Source organism: Camellia sinensis, chromosome 10 (assembly GCF_055761805.1).
Source record: "Camellia sinensis isolate YWXY chromosome 10, ASM5576180v1, whole genome shotgun sequence".
NCBI lineage: Eukaryota > Viridiplantae > Streptophyta > Magnoliopsida > Ericales > Theaceae > Camellia > Camellia sinensis.
Window position 1 is genome coordinate 72,451,935 of NC_138970.1, and position 12,580 is coordinate 72,464,514.

Below are 12,580 nucleotides of genomic sequence, written 5' to 3' on the forward strand. Positions count from 1 at the left end.
TCCCACGCGGGTGCCTCTACAGTAATGTTTTACTCCCTACTCACATGTGTATTCCTCACATCACTCGGCCCTCAGGCTCGGTTTTTTTCTTTCAAAACCCTTTTCTCACTTTTCTCTTCTCGTACACCTCTCTTTTTTTTAATCTCTCATTTTTCATCCCTCCCCAGATATGCTTGATGGATAAGTTGAAGGTTGTGGACTCATGCTCAGCATATTCAGCTCGCGGCTATTTCTTTTGGCGACGTCTAGTCGATGCCCCTGATGAGGGATGGTGGTGCAAATGGATGTGCAGTTTGTCTGCTGTCGACATTGCTTTGCGCTGCCCTTGGCTCAATCTGCTGGCGATGAGTTACAGCATGTCCCGCCAGCTCGGGATTTAGTTGATCGGCCTGACACATTGTGTCTTTTACTTCCCATTTCGAATCCGGCACCAATTTGGGCATGATCAGACCTGCCCAGAAGAAGGGATAAAGTACCCTGCTGCATTTCCAGTCCGAGGCGCACAGCTAGCTCAGTCTGCCACAGCATGGAGGACGAGAGAGCTTCTGGCCCCCGCTTCCATTTTCAGTTACACCCTTTCTAATGAGTGCGTAGCTTGGCTTGATGAAGAGGCGCAGATTGGGCCTATTTTGGCATCAGAGACTTCCACAAGCTCTGGGAGGGGGCGCAGGAACACCTGACTATGCCCTGAATTTATTGCTTTATCAGTAGTTTCAAGTTTTCTTTATGAATATAATAAAAAGCAATTTCAATTTGTATTCAAGAGTAGGAGAACTCTGAACTGAAATCAATGTAATTGAAGGTTGTGGGCACTGAAAATTTTCCGTTTGGTCCAAAAATGGTCTAAGTCATAAAAAGATTAATTTGAGCAAAATCAACTTTTATTAAAACTTTTCAAAACCATTTTCGATATGGATCACAACTGGACACGCCCGAGATCTATCACTGAGATGTACAACCCCTGATCCAGCAATTGAAAAGTTGCCCCTAGTCTGAATAACACTGCACTGGAGATCACAACCGAGCTCTTGAATGCGGAATAGACAGAGATGACCAACATGATCACATGGACAGAGTTGATTTGGAAGTGTTTATGGCTAGACTTCAGAATGAAGTTGCCTACGTATCCCAAAGATGAGAATTAAGCCTTATGTAGTTCGGTTCGGGTTCACTCGTGTATTAACACTCTCCTTTTGCGCTCTAACTTTTGCCAAGGCCGCCCTTTCTGGGTTTTCAACCTTGCGAGCTCAGTTTTTATTATTTCAAATTTTCTGTGCTCTAACTTTTGCCTAGGTTGCCCTTTCGGGCTTTCTTCATAGCGAGCCACTCAGGGATAGTATTTCTTCAACGTGTCCATGTTGATTGGCTGGGAGAACTCAAGGCCTTCTAAATCCATCAGAACGACAGCTCCACCTGACCAGATAGAGTTGATGATGTAGAGACCAGTCCAATTGGGTCTGAACTTGCCCCTAGGGTCGTGAATGGGAGCTCGGTTGTCTTTGAGCACTAGATCCCCTTCCTTCAAATTCCTGGACTTAACCTTCTTGTTGAAAGTCCTAGAAATTCTTCATTGATAACCTTGGACGTGATACAGTGCTTTCAGCCTTCTTTCATCAAAGTGCATGAGTTCTTCGAACCTGCTTTGCTGCCAATCTACCTCAGCTATCTGACACTCAGCCAATACCCGTAACGACGGAACCTTAACTTCGATAGGCAGAACAATCTTGATCCCATAAACTAAGGAATACGGAGTTGCTCCAGTAGAAGTTCAAATTGAAGTCTAGTAGCCCCAAAAAGCAAATGGCAGCTTATCTGGCCAGTCCCTGTAGCTTTCGACCATCTTCTGCAGAATGTGCTTGATGTTCTTGTTGGTGGCCTCAACAGCTCCGTTGGTTTGCGGCCGATATGTAGATGACTTATGAAAAGCCACATTGTATTTCTCCAACAAGTCAATCACCTCCTTCTTGAAGTGGGAACCATTATCCAAAATAATCTCGTTCGGAACCCCGTAGCGACAGATGATGTTTTTTCTGATGAACTTAGCAACGTGTGACGCCTTCAACACCGCATAAGATTGGGCCTCAACCCACTTCTTGAAGTAGTCTATCGCTACTAGAATATACTCATGCCCATTGGACCCCTTCAGAGTGACAGCCCCAATCACATCAATCCCCCAGACTGAAAATGACCATGGCGAAGTCATGTTGTACAACTTCGATGGCAGAATGTTCATGCGGTTTGCATGGATCTGACATTTGTGGCATCGCCGGACAAAGCCAATACAATCCTCCTCCATGGTTGACAAGTAATAACCCTGTCTAAGGATCTTCCGGGCTAGCATCACCCCGCTCATGTGCACTCCACACTCTCCTCCATGGATGGCCTCCATCAGGCGCTTGGACTCTTCAGCATCAACACACAGCTTATGCATCCCGAGATGACCCCGCTTGTACAGTTTACCTCTGCAGACGATGAACTGAGCAGCCATTCTTCGAATTTCCCTCTTATCTTTGGCATTTTCCCCTGGTGGATATGCTTCCTTTTTCCAAGAAGTTCCAGATGTCGTAATACCAGGGATTCTCATCTTGTACCTCATCTATGGCAACAATCAACTCGTAGGCCAGCACGAATTTCTGTTCAATGATGATCGGACGCATCCGGACTCCGAAAGGGATGTCTATCATAGAAGATAGAGTTGTTAAAGAATCAACAAACTTGTTGTTCTCTCTTAACAGATGAGGGAAGTTCAGTTTTTCCAACTGAGGAATCAAAGCGTCTAAGGACTGGTGATAGATTCTCATCTTTTCTTTTTTGACTTTCCAATCTCTTTTAGCTTGAGATACAACAAGGTTTGAGTCCCCGATGACATCCAACTGTTTTGCCCCTAGTTCCAGGGCGGCTTCTAATCCAGCAATACATGCCTCATATTCTGTCTCATTGTTCGACACTTTGAACCGAAGTTTGAATGCTAGAGGTATGCGGGAATTGTCGGGTGCTATCAGCAACACCCCTATCCCATACCCGTACTGGTTTGATGCTTCGTCAAAGTACATCGTCCAAGTCTCTTCTTTGACATGTAGAATGGCCTCGTCTAGGAACAGATACTCAACTACTTCATCCCCGTCCACTGGGTGATCGGCTAGGAACTTCGCTATCGCTCTCCCTTTCACTGACTTGCGCGTCATGTACTTCAGATCAAATTCAGAAAGCAGAAGCAACCAACGAGCTAGCCTACCCGTAAATGCCAGTTTCTCGAAAAGATATTTGATGGGATCTAATCTCGAAACCAGTATTACAGAGTGAGCTAACAGGTAGTGCCTCAACTTCCTGGTAACCCATACCAAGGCCAGACAAGCCTTCTCCAGCGGAGTGTAGTGGGTCTCGTAATCCAGCATTGTCTTGCTCAGGTAGTAGATAGCCTTTTCCGCTTTGTCCTTAGACTCTTGTGCAAGCATGCAGCCCATTGTCGTTTCAGTCACTGATAGGTACAGAATCAACAGTTTCCCTGGCTCAGGTGGTGACAACACAGGTGGGTTCTGTAAATATTGTTTGATCTGCTCGAAAGCAACTTGGCATCAGTCGTCCCATTGGAACTTCTTTCCTTTCTTCAGGAGACCAAAGAGTGGTTCACAAGTCAAGGTTAATTTTGTAATAAACCATCTTATGAATTGCACTTTACCCAAAAAGCCTCGCACCTCCTTTTCAGTCCTCGGTGGTGGCATTTCTAAGATGGCCTCGATACCCCTTTGTGTGATCAAGAACCCCAGCATTTTCCCTGCTGTAACACCAAATGTACATTTCTGAGGATTTAGCCGCAACCCTCTGATCCGTTGGAAGAATTTCTGTAAGGCGGTGTAGTGGCCCTCTTTTTCCCTGGACTTGACAATCATGTCGTCCACGTACACCTCAACCTCTTTATGGATCATATCGTGCAAAATTATGGTCGCAGCCCGTTGATACGTAGCTCCAACATTCTTCAGCCCAAACGGCATCACCCTATAACAATAGGTCCCCCACTGTGTAGTGAAAACAGTCTTCTCCCTGTTTTCGGGTGCCATCAAAATCTGATTGTAGCCTGAAAACCCATCCATGAATGAGAGCAACGCATGCCCAGCAGTGAAGTCCACTAATTCGTCGATATGCGACAAAGGAAAGTCGTCCTTCGAACTGCCTTTGTTCAAATCCCTAAAGTCCACACATACCCGAATTCTACCGTCCTTCTTCGGCACTGGAACTATATTGGTCAACCAAGTAGGGTAGTCAGATACCAATAGGAACCTTGGGTCAATCTGCTTGGTGACCTCTTCTTTGATCTTCAGAGCCCGGTCTGGGCGGATCCTTCGGAGCTTCTGCTTAACAGGTCAGGCCTCTGGGTCAAAAGGGATCCGGTGCTGTACAATCTCAGGATCGATTCCAGGCATGTCTTCGTAGGACCACGCGAAAACATCTTTGAAATCTTTTAGTAAAGCGACTAAGCGCTCGCGCTCCTCAGAAGACAAGATGGACCCAATCTGGACCAGCCGCGGGTCCTTCTCAATACCAACATTAACTATGGTGATTTCATCAACCAAAGGTTTTCCAAACCTCTCCTGCTCTTGATCAATCAAACGTTGTAAAACTGGAGGAATTTCTTCCTCGTCATTTTCATCAAAATTTTGAAAGTTCTGATTAATGCAATAAATTAAAAGCACAAAAAAGTAATCAGAAGCCACAGCCGTACCATTCTCATTAATAACATCCAATCCGCCTGATTCCTCTGTTACAATAGACTCAAAGGAAAAAGAAAAACATGACCTGGATAGGACAGCGGCGTCCAGGTTATCACCCCCAAGAATACCGAACTCAGACTCAGACGAGCTGGAATCTGATTCCGACTCCACAGACTTAGTGGAATCAGATTCCGGCTCACTACCTGACCCGGAACTGCTCGATAAAAAGCCCTCCTCGTATTGCCAGACGAGGGAGGGTGAGATGGATGCATCAAGAATGCCTGATGATGGGCCCACAGTCGCTTCATTCCTGATCATGGAAACTGATGAGTTATCCCCCAAGCACTCCGGTACGATCTGAGGATCTGCGAGGAGACAAGCCAGTGCTACCCCCATTTCCAATTTTGTACCCTCGGTCTCATCCTTGCACTGCTCAGCCTCAGCTGGTGGGTCTGTCTGCTCTTCGGCAACGTCCTCCCTGGACAATTGCAAGTCGAAGAAAATCTTAAATCCTGGCAAGCGCCGCCTCTCTGCATTTAGCCATGGCTTCGGAAAGCCGCAGAACGGGAAGTCTTCCCCCTCCTGGACAAAGCGTCTGTTCAGGGTCCCCTAGATATGTTGGTGCACCAACTCATAATGCTTCCTGGCCTACTTTGCCCTGGCTCTTCCGGCCATCTCTTCTCTTTTCCTTACCCAATCCTCTTTGGTAGGCAGATAACCTAATCCAAAGGTATATGGGTTGTGCGCCACTTCAGCCGATGCTGCAACTCCCTTCCGGCCACTTCGCCCTAATCCCATCCTGGGCATGTGCTGAAGCTTGTTCATAAGGTAGACAGATTGTGCACTGACGTATAGCCCCTCATCAACAGCTAGAATGTTCTGTACAACCCGGGCCTCAGCTAGGGTGAACCCTGACAGAAATATATCCTCCGCTCCATGCTCAATCTCCAGAACTAGTGTAGAAACCTCTGGCGGCGAATGTATCGAACAATTCTAAAAAATGATTGCCACCCCCTTTTCGTGGGGGTACTTCAACATTTGATGCAAGATAGAAGAGACTGCCTTCACATGGTGCAGCCACGGCCACCCAAGGAGTAGATTGAAGGTTGCGGGAACATCCAAGACATGAAACTCAATGTCCTGTTGCCTCGGACCGACCTGAGTCTGAATCCGTACGGTCCCCATCACCTCTCGGCTGGTATTGTCATAGGCCCGTATCACCTAGGCTGTAGACACAAAATCTGCGGGCTTCAACTCGATAGCATATGCTGTCCTCGACAGACACACGTTGATTGCAGATCCTGTGTCGACCAAGACCACCGGTATCCACTTCTCTCTGCACTCCACGGAGACATAGAGCGGTTTGTTATGATCTGAGCCCTCAGGCAGCAGTTCCTTGTCAGTAAAGGTCAAGGTCGGGGAAGCTCCTGCCGGGAAAACCGGCCCTACTAATTGCTCAGAAGTCGTATCGATTCAAAGCTTGGTCCTATCCATGGCTGTAAGGACGGCCTATCTGTGGACTCTTGAGGCCATTAGCAGTCTCCAGATGGAGATGTCGGCTTGAATCTTCTTAAGCTGCTTCAGTACAGCCTCCTCCTCGAGCAATTTTTCTTTCTGCTTCTCCGCTTCTTTATCTTTTCCAGACGCCTTCGGTTGGTCCAAGTGTGGGGGCTTGAAATACCGCCCATTTCTAGTCATCTGGTCAAACTCCTCAACATACCAAGTGTCATCTGGTTGGTTCCGACCCCAGTCTTCGTCAGTGTGGGCAAGACGCAAGTCGTCGTCTTCCCACCACATACCATCGATAACTGACAGACAGCTGTCCAGTTTTGTTGTAACTGCTTCTGTGCTCACAGCACATTCCGTCCCTGCTGGGGCTTTGGCTTTTCTAGCCTTTTCAAGATTCTCGATCTTTTCCCGCTTAAATCTCTTTAATGTAGCCTCTTGTTCAGCGTCGGTTGTACGTAAACTGCCCGGTTCTCGAGCATAATTCTTCGCACCGGTGCTCTCCGGCGATGCTTCTTGATTCCCAGCCATTCCGGCCACTACTGATATTCCAGCTTCTGATTGCCCCTATTCTGGCTGAGGTTCCTCAACAACATCTGGCTCGTCACTGGGTCACCTGTAGCCTTTGCTAATCCATCCAGGTCAAACCAGTTGACACTCTCATCCCTCGGGTCCTGTTCATTAAAGAACTGCAGATTCGCGACATCCTCCTCCAGATCTGCTAGGTCATCTAACCCCTGACTAGGCCCATCTTCCCAAACCACACTGATCTCTGCCCCAACCGGCAACTCTACCCTCGGCTTAAACTGATCCGTTGATGTGATATAACCACTTGGGTTGTACGCAAAGCTCCCAGACCCCTCAGGCTCTGAATCATCATTTCCATCTTCCTCCAAAGTCATCCCAATTCTGCCTTCAACGGTCACCACCACCGACTCGGGTTGGGTTAGGGAGATGCCCACCATGCATAGGTCTGTGCTTTTAGGGATGAACACCTCGGGCTTGGGTAGGTGGGAGGGCGTGATGTATATGCTTGGGTCATATAGAATGACCGCGGTTTGGATCAGGTTGATGTGTTTGAGTGGTAGACCTTGGTTATGTGGCTGGAGTGGGTTGGTTGTGACATTTGGTTTTTCTGGAGATGCAATCACCTTACTGTCAATGAGATCCTGAATCTCATGACGAAGTCTATAGCACGGGTCAGTGTCGTGACCATGCTGTTGGTGAAAGGCACAGTATTTGGCTAGGTTATGGGTTGGCAGGAGATTATTTGGCAGTGGGCGCAGTTAGAGGGGCTTCAGATGCTTTTTTCTAATTAAAACCCCCAAGGCCTTGGACAAAGGCATATAAAACGGGGTAAAGTCCTCTAGCCCTGGGGTGGGTATTTTGCTATTTGTGGGGTGGCACTAGATGTGCTGGTAAAGGGTGTGGCTGTTGTTGATGTGGTGGTGGTGACCATGCCCACATAGGAAGTTCTGGCAGCTGCAGCATTACTCGTGCCTGCATTTGAACTGCGGGTAAATGCCCTCTTGGGCTGTTCTCTCTCGTGGTCAATCAAACCCTATTTCTTCGCGTCCTCAATCTGTACCCCAGTTTCGTGTAAATCAGCAAAGGTAGGGAGGGGTAAGACGATCATCTTTTACATCAGCTTGGGTTGGAGGTTGCGCACAACCATCCATATTTGATCTTTCTCGACCGGCCTGGTGGTCATCATAGAAGCTTTGGCTCTCCAACGGGTTACAAAGTCAGAGAAGCCCTCTTTCGGATCCTACCTCGTTGTCTCAAGATCACGGGTTGTGATCTCGATCTACGTGTTGTATGAATACTGGGCAACGAAGGCCTCAGCCATCTGCTCCCAACTTCACTTGACAGAGTCTTTCAACTTCGTGTACCAGATAGCCACAACACCCGACAAGGTCCAGCCAAAGAGGGAAAGCCTTTGCAGTTTGGAGAGGCCCATTGGCCTTAGGATATCGGAGAAGAGCCGCAGTTATACCATGGGATCTCCAGAACCGTCAAATCGGTCTATATGCAGCATCTTGAACCGGTCCGGCAAAGTCACCACCGAATCGGTGTATCCATCCTCTATGTCCGGAATGGAATTGACCCCCTGGGCCCGTTTGAACAGCTTCTCAAGCTTACTCATCTTTAGAGCGGTTGGGTCCATCTCAGATTCAAATGGTATATCTGTTGAAAAGGCCGGTGTCTTTGAAATCTGCGGTAGAACTGGTAGCGAAACTGGCCCTGTTGGGGTGTCTGTATCTTCCTGGACATTTACAGTATTCCCGAGTGTTGGAACTCTAGGTGGGGGCAGGGGTGGATACGAAGTGGATGCTCCGGCTTGTTGTGGTTGTTGCTACTGTAGCCTGGCAATTAACTCTGCCTATTGAGCCACTACTTATGCCTAACGCGCGGCAGCCTCTGTCTGGCGGGCTGCATCCCGCTGCATGGCTTGCATAGTCTCTTGGAGCTGACGCATCGTGTCCTCCATACTTGCCATAAGGTGCTGATCTGACTGAACAACAGGTATATCCCTCTCTGCGGTGGAAACGGAAACCTTAGCTCGACTACTCACTGGTGGGGTGGATAAGGACCGCTGATCTGGTAACTGCTGTATTGATGAACTGTGCCTAACTAACCTTCGTCTAGTAACCGGGGGTAATGAAAAGAACACTGCTTGTCCGTCAACTAGATCCTCAGATCAATGAAGTCTTCTACCTCTAACCCAGAGTGCTTCGGGGGAAACTGCCTCTTCGGAAGCAATGATGCTAAACTACCTTGCAAAAAGATAAATAAAGCAAAAATAAGGAAACAAGCAACTAGAAAAACGGACAACATTTTAGCTTAAATAAACGCAACACACAGTTGACATTTGTAAGCTGAACACACTGTTCTCAACATTGATCATTGCCTCCAAATCACTTCCTCAAATCTGATACCCTCAGGTAAAACTGATTCCCCCAAATACTGATGCCCACAGGCCTGATACCCAGACTTGCAAACTGATACATGCATTCATATAGAGACACACTCTAAAAGCACATAGCAAGCAAGTGAGAGCCAAAAACAACCCTATGGTGGGGTAGGGTTTCCCTGTCCTATCTTGTCAGGAGCTAGGGTTTCACTACGCAGCCAATGGTTTCAAAACAACCTACAATCAGGTAAGCAACATGTCCTACTTTGGAATGGTCACTATGGCTTCCGATATGCAATTAGGTCGAATGGTCAAAAAGGGTGCCTCGGTAAAAACTGAGGTTTGTGTTCCCATCGTGGTAGAGCCCGTAACCGATCTGCCTTATGGCACGCTTTTTCAAGCAAGCCTCTGGCAAACCGCTCAGGAATAGTAGATGGCAAGCACGGTATCCTAGGCGCACCAATGCAAAAGCACTGTAAAGAAACACATAAGTGTAGACAAAACAACATATCATGAGTTCGAGTCAAGTTCTCTAAATCCCCAGCAGAGTCGCCAGAAACTGTAGACCGCCCAAACTCCGCTCCGCGCACGAGGGCACGAATTGTAGTTCTAGCTACTACAATTCGAACTCCTGTCACATTTCTGAATCTAGTCTCACAAAGTGCAATGTAAGACTCATAAATCACCAAAGAGTCCAAATCCAGCAAATCGTTTTGGAAAATCGATTTTAGTCAAGAAGTGCCAAACATGGACTGCTTCGCCAGATTTCAAAGTCTCCACCTAAATGTTTTATTTTGGGAAATTTAGGAAACCCTATCTCGTGCCTAAGGCCACGTGTCCGTCATCGCCAAAATTGCCTCGGCTCGGGAACTTAGGTACGAGGGGGGAAGGTCATGAAATGAGCACCCCCGCTCGCCTGATCAAAGGATCGACCTCTACTAACATGATATGTTGTTTTTGAAAACACATGCATTCTTATTCCAGTTATTGGCTAACATTACTATGTGATGCACACAGCATACAAGTATAGACTCAATCACGCGGATTGGAACAAAACAACTCATGTTTGTTTTTCGAAAATGGTTTGAAAGTGCCACTCGCAAGTAGGCTAAGACGTGGATTTGCCACCCTCAAGTGGGCTTAGAAAAACATGATTTTTCCACTTCAAGTGGGCTTAAAACTCACAATCATTCATACAGTTAAACACTTAAGCAGTTAGCCTCATGGCGAGCATGCTATCATGGTAGTCACTTACACACATGCAAGGATGCCAAAGCATAAACACTCACAGTGTACTCCAAGCCAAAAAAGAAGCTAGTTAGTAATCAATTCATGATCCAAGCAATGTCAAGAATGCCTAATGCAACACATGCAAAATGCAACTAAGATAGACTCAGCTATTCTAAGATGGCATAAGAATGAAACAATTGATACATGTATTCAAATAGGAATTGAAATACGATGTAGTTTGAATGATGCACCGAGCCCAGTGCATGCAATACAAATGAATGATGCATGCATGCAAACATAAGTATGCTACTTGAAACATGCCCTAAAACTGACCATCGAATGCTAATAAGTAAAAGGGAGAAAGAAATGGACGTTGGAAGACATGCATCACACACACGCACACTTATTACAACATTTGCCCTCTCGGAGGAGGGTCCGAATAAATCAACTAACTAGCTACACTAAGCTAATTAATTACAAACCAACTAATTAATCAAACTAATTAAGTTACAAAACCAACTAAGTATGAAAAGCATCTAAACTAGGCTGCCACAGCTCCGCCTTGAACAATGAAGGATGCATGCTCGGTCGCGTCCTCCAGGAAATCCACTACCTTGCCTCAAGATGCCTCTGTTTGCACACCTCATGTACTTCTGAAAATTATGCCCCACCTTAGGAACATGCTGAGGGAGGGACGGTCAAGAGGGATGGCCATTGGCCAAAGTTCATAGCCGATCGGCAGCTTTGATGGCCGATCGGCCACTACTTCCTACAATTTCTCATTTTGCTGCAACAGAGCACAAACAGAGGCATGACAGTGTATTTGCAAGGTATGTATGCACAACCACCCTCCCTATCATTTCTCAAACTCAAGGGAGTGCGGTACTCGACTCTCGGGCCACCAATCACGCATCTCAATGCATGATGGCCAAAAAGCCAAGTTTGCACAAGTCAATGTCAATGAATGCACAAATAACACATAGGACTCGATGAACCTCCGCCTTATCATACATGATCAAAGGCGTCGGTGACCTAAGGAATGAGGCACATTTCATCACTTTGAATATGAAACGTCCCTTGTTCCTCGTGTTTGGATTAACGTCCGACCCGAACACAATGCAATGCAACACACATGATCAACTTATCAATCCTAATGGCATGCACTAGATTCCAACATATGAACAATGCATGCATGGCAAGTTTAGAAGCATAAGGCATCAAAGCTAGGAAAGAGCATCTCACAAGAGGCATCCAATGCAATGCTCAATGGACTTAAACCGAATATGGGTAGACCTAAATCATGCCAAAACAGTGGCTAACACACCAAAACTTAGGCACAAAAAGGCAACATATGCATGCTCATGTGATAGCTCATCAACTAGACACAAGGGTCAACTTTCAAACACAATGAAGAAGTGATGAATATGAGAGCATGGCATAGGTACAAGCACTGAAATCATGTGAGAAATGATGACATATCATGCAAGCAACACAAAGCATGGCATGCTAGGGTCCTTAAGCATTAAAGCTAATGAAGTATACATCACTAAGGCTATACAATGCAATGCTCAATGGACTAAACCAACCCCAAATAGTCCTCATGGATGTCAAAATAATAGCTAAAATGCTCTGAAATGCTAGCATTGAAAGTAATAAAATAAATGCTCATGCATTGGCCCATGAACTAGGCACAAAGGTGCAACTCCTAAGAGCACTTAATGAGTGAAAAACATGGAAGTGTGACTACACTATATGTTCTGAAATCATATATCAAATGATGCCAAATCGTGCAAATAGCCCAAGCAATGCATGCTAGTGACTTGGAAACTCAAAGCTAGTGAACAAGATTGCACTAAGGCTATACAAAGCAAGGCATGCATGACCAAAGCAACTTCAAACAGAGCTTAAGCATGGCGAAACATGAGTAAACGTTCGCTAGAGTGACGCCAAAAACATGCTAGAAAGGTGAGCTAAGACCTTAAGTGTACAAGGCTAGTTTGCAAGGATTACACTACAAGTGTATTAAGCATGCAAGAGGCAATCGAACCAACCCAAAATAGAGTTATAACATGTTAGAATAATGCCTAAAACATGCTAAGATGGGGCCAAAACATGCTAGAAGGACATGCTCCTTTGCAAAGCTATGACTAGGATTATACTACAAGTACAAGAAGCATGCAAGAGGAGACCAAGACAGCCAAAGATAGAATCACGGTAGCTC